Source organism: Mesoplodon densirostris, chromosome 4 (genome assembly GCF_025265405.1).
Source record: "Mesoplodon densirostris isolate mMesDen1 chromosome 4, mMesDen1 primary haplotype, whole genome shotgun sequence".
Classification (NCBI taxonomy): Eukaryota; Metazoa; Chordata; class Mammalia; order Artiodactyla; family Ziphiidae; genus Mesoplodon; species Mesoplodon densirostris.
The window spans coordinates 66,067,314-66,076,128 of NC_082664.1; the positions used below are offsets into that span (position 1 = coordinate 66,067,314).

Sequence of the window (8,815 nt, forward strand, 5' to 3'; positions counted from 1 at the left end):
AAAAGAGCCAAATTCCCCTTGGGTCACCTGAACTGGGTTAATTGATCTTGTGGTGTTAATTTTAACTTCTAGAGACTTTGAATTGCCAGAGACAGTAGTGTTAACTGTGGGCCATCACCTTTCCTTAGAGAACTACCTTTTAATCAAAGGTGACTGTTTTGGGCTGGACTAAGGGAATTTTGGTTGGGAGGGGGAGGGGAAGAGGAATGTGAGGGGGTGGTTAGTGCCTTTTCACTGGGAGGGCCTCTGGAATTACGCTTGCTAGATCCCACATGAGGGTTGCATGAGGCTGATCTACAAAAAAGAGGAAAACTGCAGTTAGCTAGGTTATATGCAGGTCACTCTCCAGCCATTTTTTTTTTTTTTTTTTTTTTTTTGCGGTTCGCGGGCCTCTCACTGTTGTGGCCTCTCCCATTGCGGAGCACAGGCTCCGGACGCGCAGGCTCAGCGGCCATGGCTCACGGGCCCAGCCGCTCCGCAGCACGTGGGATCCTCCCAAACTGGGGCACGAACCCGCGTTCCCTACATCGGTAGGCGGACCCTCAACCACTGCGCCACCAGGGAAGCCCCTCCCCAGCCATTTTTAAACCCCAATATAAGTAAAGTTTCCCAGGTACCTGTTACAATGACAAATTGCGTTCTTGGCAAACTGAAGTCTGTACCCATATAGTATAGAGTTTGAAGGAAGACCTTGCTCCCTGGTCCTAGGAAGTTTTCTTGTAGAAGTGGGATCATCCATTGTATTCAAACCTGGGCTCCTAATAGGTCAGCGCCCTCATTCTGGGCCTTGTATTAGTTCACCGCTGTAACAGTGACCTGGAATCCTTGAGTCCTTCAACTCACACACCATTGTCTGATGCTCAGGTGTCAACAGTTATTAAATCTCAGGATTCTCAAAATTGTGGTGCTTCGGGGAGGGGGTGGGTCCCAGGAATCTGTACTTATAACAGATCTTTCAGTGGTCCTTAGAGTTTGGGAGGGCAGGAAGGAAACCCCACTTTCAGGCTCCATAGCCTCCTTGCTTCTCTCTGAGCTTTCAGGTCTGAGAGACAAGAGGAGACTTCTGAGGCAAATTTCTTAGGATACATCTCTGTGAAATCTACATTTAAAACCCCGTTAGTCGTGGACGTGAAGGAAAGTTGAAAAGGATGCAGCTTTTCAGGACCTGAAAAACAAGTTGTGTTAAAGCAGATGACGCCCTCCCCCCTCCCCGCTCCCCGCCGCAAATTTGCGAGTATTAAATTTCTTTTTCCTGTTTCCTCCTTTCTCCAGCCATTTACCTAGGCAGTATGCAGGTGAGGCTAAGAAGGGGCAGTTTTGGAAGCTCTGTGTTTGCACACTCTGAGATTCTGAGCCCAGCCTGGGTGCCCTTGACTGAGGGCTGAGCTTGCCCCGGGGACAGCTTCTAAGTCTGGAGCAGCCTGCTGCTCTCTGCTGCCCCCTGGTGGAATAGTCTCACAAGGCACTCCAGGCCATCTGTAAGAGGACAGGATTAGTTGGGGTGTAACAAACTGGGGACCGGGTGTGAAGGAGAGTTTCACTGGTTAGGTTCACATGTAGGAAAAAATTCACAAGATACATAGAAACGCTTCATCTAAAAAAAAAAAAAATCCATGCACTGCCACCCTTCACATAAAGCTTCAGTTTCTGCTATCACATCCTGACATGTGATTGTCCCCGTCTCTTGTGGCCTCACTTCAAGATCCCATCTCAAGGAACTTCCCAGGTGGTCCAGTGGTTAAGACTCTGCACTTCCAATGCAGAGGGCCCGGGTTCGATCCCTGGTCAGGGAACTAGATCCCACGTACATGCCACAACTAAGAGTTTACATGCCACAACAAAGGAGCCCTTGAGCTGCGACTAAGGAGCCCTCGAGCCGCAACTAAGACCCAGCGTAACCAAATTAAAAAAAAAAAAAGATCCCATCTCAAACAAGTTATTCTCAATAATAAAAATCTTGTCAATTCTTTGCTGAAATTAGGTCTATCCTATTTCTCAGGTCTATTAGTTTAGAAGTTCCATTTAAAGAGGAACTTGGAACTTTAGAGTTCCATTTAAAATTAGGCATGGCTTGTTCTGTGTAAATCCAAGCTGGTTCCCAGCAATTACTGCATCCTCTTGTATAAGGGGGCATAGTATTCTGGTTAAGAAAGTGGACTCTGGAATTAGAGCTCCCTGTGTTCAAGTCCCAGCTCCATTACTGAGTGAGAGCAATGCCTACTGCATGAGGTAAGGATGAGATGAGATGACATATGGAAAGCACTTGGTACAGTGCCTATCACATAACCATATGGATGTTAGCTGCTTTCTAAGTTCTCACAATTTATTCATTAAATAATTTGTTCTAAACTTTACCTGGAAGAGTCACCGAGTCCTGTAGTTTGCTGACTGCATTCTTCATGATTTCTCAGGTGCTAATATATTTTTTTACTTTTTTATTTTTAAATTTTTAAAAAGTTTATTGAAGAAGAGTTGACTTACAGTGTTTCAAGTGTACAGCAAAGTGATTCAGTTATACACTGAATATATCTATCTATCTACCTACCTACCTATGTATTCTTTTTTGTTATAGGTTATTACAAGATATTCAATGTAGTTCTCTGTGCTATTCAGTAGGTCCTTGTTGTTTATTTTATATATAGTTGTGTGTGTCTGTTAATCCCAAATTCCCAATTTATCCCTCCCCACCATTCTCTTTTGGTAACCATAAGTTTGTTTCCTATGTCTGTGAGTCTGTTTCTGTTTTGTAAATCAGTTCATTTGTATCGTTTTTTCAGATTCCACATATAAGTGACATCATATGACATTTGTCTTTCTCTGTCTGACTTAACTTCACTTAGTATGATAATCGCCAGGTCCATCCATGTTGCTGCAAATGGCATTATTTCATTCTTTTTTGTGGCTGCGTAATATTCCATTATATATATTATATATATGTACTTTGTATATATATATATCTCACATCTTTCAAGTGCTGCTATTCTGTGGGAAAAAGCAGACACAGCCTCAGCCCAGTGTGGTCACAGCAGGTGGTAGGGAAAAGCAGTCTTTCCTGGTCACTGAGATGCCAGGAGTTAAAGTGCAGGTGCTTTTGGCAGATCACAGGTGTCTGCATAAAAGCAAAACCTGCTCTGCCTCCAGTATGTCTAAACTCTTCACCTACCACAGTAAAAAACAAAAACATGAACAGCAAACTTTGCACCTTGAGATGAATCGGAAGTGACAGAATACCCTGACTGGTCTGATCCCCCAAATTATAAAACATTTAATATTTCCCATAAACCTGGGCTCGCAAACAAAAATAGTTTTATTTCCAATTTTTGCTGTGTTGTTGGCTGGAGATAGTCAGGAGCATTATGAGTGTAGCAGTCATGTGAGCAAGTTGCTGCTTTCTCATCAAGAAGGGACTGATGTGAGCTTTGTAACCTTGGTAATATTGTGTATTTTTTCCTTTAAGTCCTTGTTATGTTTTTTATTTGATGAACCAGTCCTTCTGAAGTCTGATTCCCTTGCTCTCTTTGAAGGTGAAGTTTTCTTTCCTTTTCTTTCTTTCTTTCTTTTTTATATAGATGCATTCATTTATTTATTCATTTTTGGCTGTGTTGGGTCTTTGTTGCTGCACACGGGCTTTCTCCAGCTGTGTCGAGCAGGGGCTACTCTTTGTTGCGGTGCGCAGGCTTCTCATTGCAGTGGCTTCTCTTGTTTCGGAGCACGGGCTCTAGGCTCGCGGGCTCAGTTGTTGTGGCTTGCGGGCTCTAGAGTGCAGGCTCAGTAGTTGTGGTGCATGGGCTTAGTTGCTCCACGGTATATGGGATCTTCCTGGACCAGGGCTCGAACCCATGTCCACTGCATTGGCAGGTGGATTTTTAACCACTGTGCCACCAGAGAAGTCCCTCTTTCCTTTTCTAAATTCTTCTATCTCTGGGTATTCCTTTGATACCTGTCACGCCCGAGTCATGCTAAAATGCAAAAGCTCAAAGATGTTCTGTCTGGGCCTTTGTTACTAGGTTACAATAAAAAAATTGATTTTGAAATACTTTTAGGCTTAGGAGAGGTGACAAAAATCATACAGTGAGTTTCCATATACTCTATATTCCACTTCCCCTAATGATAACATCTTACATAAATCACAGTACGTTATCAAGCCAGGAAATTTACATTGGTATTAACTCAGTTACAGACTTTATTCAGATTTCACCAGTTTTTATGTGCACTCTTTTCCTTCGGGTATATAATTCTACGAAATATTATCACATGTGTAGATTTGTGTAAACACTGATACATCCAGGATACAAAATTATTCCATTGCCAGAAAGAAACTCTGACATTACCCCTTTATAGTCAGTCATACTGTCCTCCTAACCTAACCCCTTACAACTACTGATCCGTTCTTTATAACTTTGTCCTTTCAAGGATATTATATAAATGGAATCATACAGTATATAAACTTTGGAGATTTTTTTCACTTAGCATAATGCATTTGTGATCCACTCAAGTTGTTATATGTATCAATATGTTTCTTTTTGTTGCCGAGGAGTATTCCATCGTGTGATAAACTGTACTGCAGTTTGTTTATCCATTTGCCTGTTGAAAGATATTTGGGTCATTTCCAGTTTTTGGGCTGTTACAATTAGAGCTGCTGTGGACATTTGGGTACAGTTTTTTTGCGTGTAAATATAAGTTTTATTTCTGTAGGTTTGAGTGACAATCTTATGTTATAAATTGTGTTTGCAATTGTATTTATAAAATTACTGGTGTTAAGTAGTGCTTCTTGAACTGTCCTGGGTAAATGCGAAAAGAACAGAGGTAACTTAATATATAAGCAATGCAGTTAGGCCAAGTGAAGTCAAATGACATGGGATTTGGTGCTATTGATTGTTGACAGTACTTCAAATAGAGAAAAGTGGTAAGAGAATTGAGTTGTCACAAAACACATGGTAGTACAGACCTGCCAAACTCAGAAGCATTTGTCTGAAAGCATCAGTACCATTGCCATATTGTGAAGAGTGATTTTTGTTCCAGCAGAAAAGCTTCATTCATTTCGTTATATTAAAACAATTGTTCATTTGGATTTTTATTGGTTTTATAGTTTTTATTTCATTTATAATTTTTTTTTAATTTTGTGGCTCTGGACCAGCATATAATCAGCTCAACTACTCAATAAAACCACTACAGTATATGTGATTTAGTAGTGGTGCCGGTACTGAATAAAGTCAAAGTGAGACACAAGGGAAGGATTCAGGGCACAACCTTTAAAAGAATGACATAGCTGTTGAGGATATGACAAAAACTGGTTAGAACCAGTTAAGTCCAAGACGTGGAAGATTCGACTTCTAGTAGATCTTGAGCCTCATTATATGCTCCTTATAATACATTAGCATATGCTAAATGACACACCCACAGGCGCCATAACAGTTCCAAGGCCGACCATAAAAGGCCAAAGAGTGGGCAGTGCCCCAAATTCCTGGAAATCCCTGCCCCTTCCCACCAAGTAATTGAAGTAATCCTCCCACTCATTAGCCTATGAAATTACCCAGCCCATAAAAACTGACCACTCCATGTTTTGGGCCACTCTCGCCTTCTGAGACGGGCTGCGCTCTGCCTATGGAGTGTGTAACTCTGTTTCACTTTACAGTGGCTCGCTCTTGAATTCTTTCCTGTGTGAAGCCAAGGACCCTCGCTGGGTGGCCCATCCCAGGAACTCGCCTGAGACCTGGGACGTGACCATCCTCTCCCATTTTCCTGCAACCTCTTTACAAAGGATATTGATAAATCTACTTCTGACCTATCACTTGGCCTCTTGCTGAATTCCTTCTGTGCCGAGAAATAAAGAACCCGAGCTTCATTAAGTCCTGAGATGAGTTGTGTTGTTTCAGTTGGAAGATTGTGGGTTCGAGTTTCATCCGAAGTGCAGTTGGGTTCGAGTCGCATCTGAGGTGTGCGATTGCAAAAGGAATACACAAATTCACTTATATTAAAAAAAAAAAACTATAAGGATGGGACTTCCCTGGTGGCACAGTGGATGGGACTCTGTGTTCCCATTGCAGGGGGCCCGGGTTCAGTCCCTGGTCAGGGATCCCACATGCATGCTGCAATTAAGAGTTCACATGCCACAACTAAGAAGCCCACCTGCTGCAACTAAGACCCGGCGCAACCAAATAAATAAATAAATGAAAAAAAAATCTATAAGGATGGGTATTCATACTGTGTTTTACATTTGTACATATTTACTATAGTTTGAATATTGGATCAAACAGAGGTTAAAAAGATGGCTTAAACAAATGTAGAAGGTCCACTCTCTCATAAACATCTGAGCTAGTAAGTTGTCCAGTAGTGTAGCATTATCTGGAGACCCAGATTCCTACTAGTTCATTCCCCTGCCTTCTACTAGATTGGTGCTTCTCAAAGTTTAATGTGACTATGAATCACCTGGAGATAAACTTTTTTTTTTTTTTTTTTGGCTATGCCCCTCGGCTTGAGGGATCTTAGCTCCCCAACCAGGGATTGAACCCTGGCCCTCGGCAGTGAAAGCACAGAGTCCTAACCACTGGACCGCCAGGGAATTCCCTGGAGATCTTATTTAACTGCAGAATCAGCTTCAGTAGGTGTGGTGCGGGCTGAGCTCCTGCACTTCCACAAACTCCCAGGTGATGCTGATGTTGCTGGTCGCACAGACCATGTGTGAGCAGGGAGGTCCAGGAGTACTGCCTTCATTCGTGTTGTTGGAGCTGGTTTGTCACCACTTCTTTGGATTTCCTGCCTGTGGGAAGGAGTCGAAAGGAAGTAAAGGGCAAGCAGCTTCCTCATGAGAACAGGACACAGAAATTGTAGACCTTCCTCTCCACTTACTTCTCACTGGCCAGAACGTGGTCATGTGACCATACTCAGTTGCAAGGGAGGCTGGAAAATGTAGGCTCGAGGTAAAATCTGAGGAATTCTATCAACTAAAAGGAAGATGGGGAGAATGAATATAAGGGAATTATAAATAGTCTCTGCCATGATATTTAAAGAGAATTGAAACCAAGACAGGATCTGTGAGAATTTTTTTCCTTTTACACTACTTATATCTGAGAAATACCCATCTGAAGTATATATACCTCCTTAGCACTCATGCAAAACTTTTCATAGCCTGTCCCTTGCCTACGTTTTCCATGTCATCTCTCCCCACGATCACACCCTTTGTGCCAATTCTTTTGAATGATTTGCTTTTGCCTGAAAAAACTTGTTCTCATACCTCAGTTTCTTTGCACGTGGTAGTATTCCCTTTGTCCTTCCCCATCAGCCATTTGCACCCTACTTTGGGCTATTTGGCAAAGCTGTATTCCCAGGCAATAGAGCGCACCCCACAGCGTAGGTGGGGATTTGGCGAATTTGTGTGTTTTTTTTTTTTTTTTTTACAGAAACCCCCTCCCGGCCCAAGAGAGAATGGGTAGATAAGCACAGATGCTGACTTCTCTGGACCCTCTCAAACCTTCTGTGCTACTGATGGGAGCCATGAGCTTACCTTCACACTTGAAAGGCACGGCTCCAGGTTCTAGACTTGTCTATCCCCCAGCCCCACTGCAACATGAGAGGAAGGCCCACAGCGTTATAATGAGTGTTTGCTGTATAGAGATTCTAGGACAAACCTAGAAGCGAAGTGGCTGGATTCTATTGGAAGATGTTATTGACTCATTGGGAAGCCTTCAGATACTCAGTCAACTCCCTTATGGAATACTAGTTTACTTTTTTAACTTAGGCTGGAATATGTAACAGGCTAAGGTTTTCTTTTCTTTGAGAATATTTTACAGTTGCCTACAGATCATCAAAATTGAGGGTGTGTGTGTGTGGACATGGGTTAGAAGAAATATAAAATTCCTTTCAATTTTTTTTGGTTTCATCTTTCTAGTTAGAATAGAATTCTCAAGAAAACTTTCCTGGAGGCAATTATACTTCAAGTGATGCTTCCTTTAGGAAACAGCAACAAAAACTACCCATAAAATTTAAGGAACTCACTGCATTTTCCATTTAAAAAAAATTTTTTTTTTTTGGCCGTGTCACACGCCCTGTGGGATCTTGGTTCCCTGACCAGGGATTGAACCCATGGCTCCTGCAGTGGAAACGCAGAGTCCCAACCACTGGACTGCCAGGGAATTCCCTTAATTCTATTTCTTACATATTCTTATCCTTGTAATATCAGGAGCTCCTCATTGCTCTTTTTTGTGATAATATAATTGCTGGGTTTTTAAAAAGATTTATTTATTTGTTTTTATTTTTGGGTGTGTTGGGTCCTCGTTTGCTGTGCATGGGCTTTCTCTAGTTGCGGCGAGCAGGGGCTACTCTTCCTGCAGTGTGCGTACTTTTCATTGCAGTGGCGTCTCTTGTTGCGGAGCACAGGCTCTAGGCGCACGGGCTTCAGTAGTTGTGGCATGTGGGCTCAGTAGTTGTGACTTGCGGGCTCTAGAGCGCAGGCTCAGTAATTGTGGCATACGGGCTTAGTTGCTCTGTGGCATGTGGGATCATCCTGGACCAGGACTCGAACCTGTGTCCCCTGCATTGACAGGCGGATTCTTAACCACTGTGCCACCAGGGAAGCCCCTATACACTTTCTCTAATTGCCTCATTGATTCATTTACCTAAGAGACCTAATGGCTGAATTAAAAATGTAATATCATACATGAATGAAAATGTCATATCCTAAAGATACTCTACTTCTTCACGCAATGCCCAACTTTCAGAAAAACAGGTACCTTTGTCCCCTTCTGTCTATTCTCTGCCTTTGGTATGTGTGCTGGTTCGTTAGCCTGGGGAGCAACTCTGTTAGTCAGTCATGCTT

At 42.5% G+C, this 8,815-nt stretch overlaps 1 non-coding gene across 1 annotated transcript; it reads left to right on the forward strand.

The window, feature by feature from the left end:
• The first annotated feature begins 1,720 nt into the window (after nt 1-1,720).
• TRNAG-UCC (transfer RNA glycine (anticodon UCC)) lies at nt 1,721-1,793 on the forward strand. Its single transcript has one exon. It is a non-coding gene; the product is annotated as a tRNA-Gly (tRNA).
• Nucleotides 1,794-8,815: the final 7,022 nt, after the last annotated feature.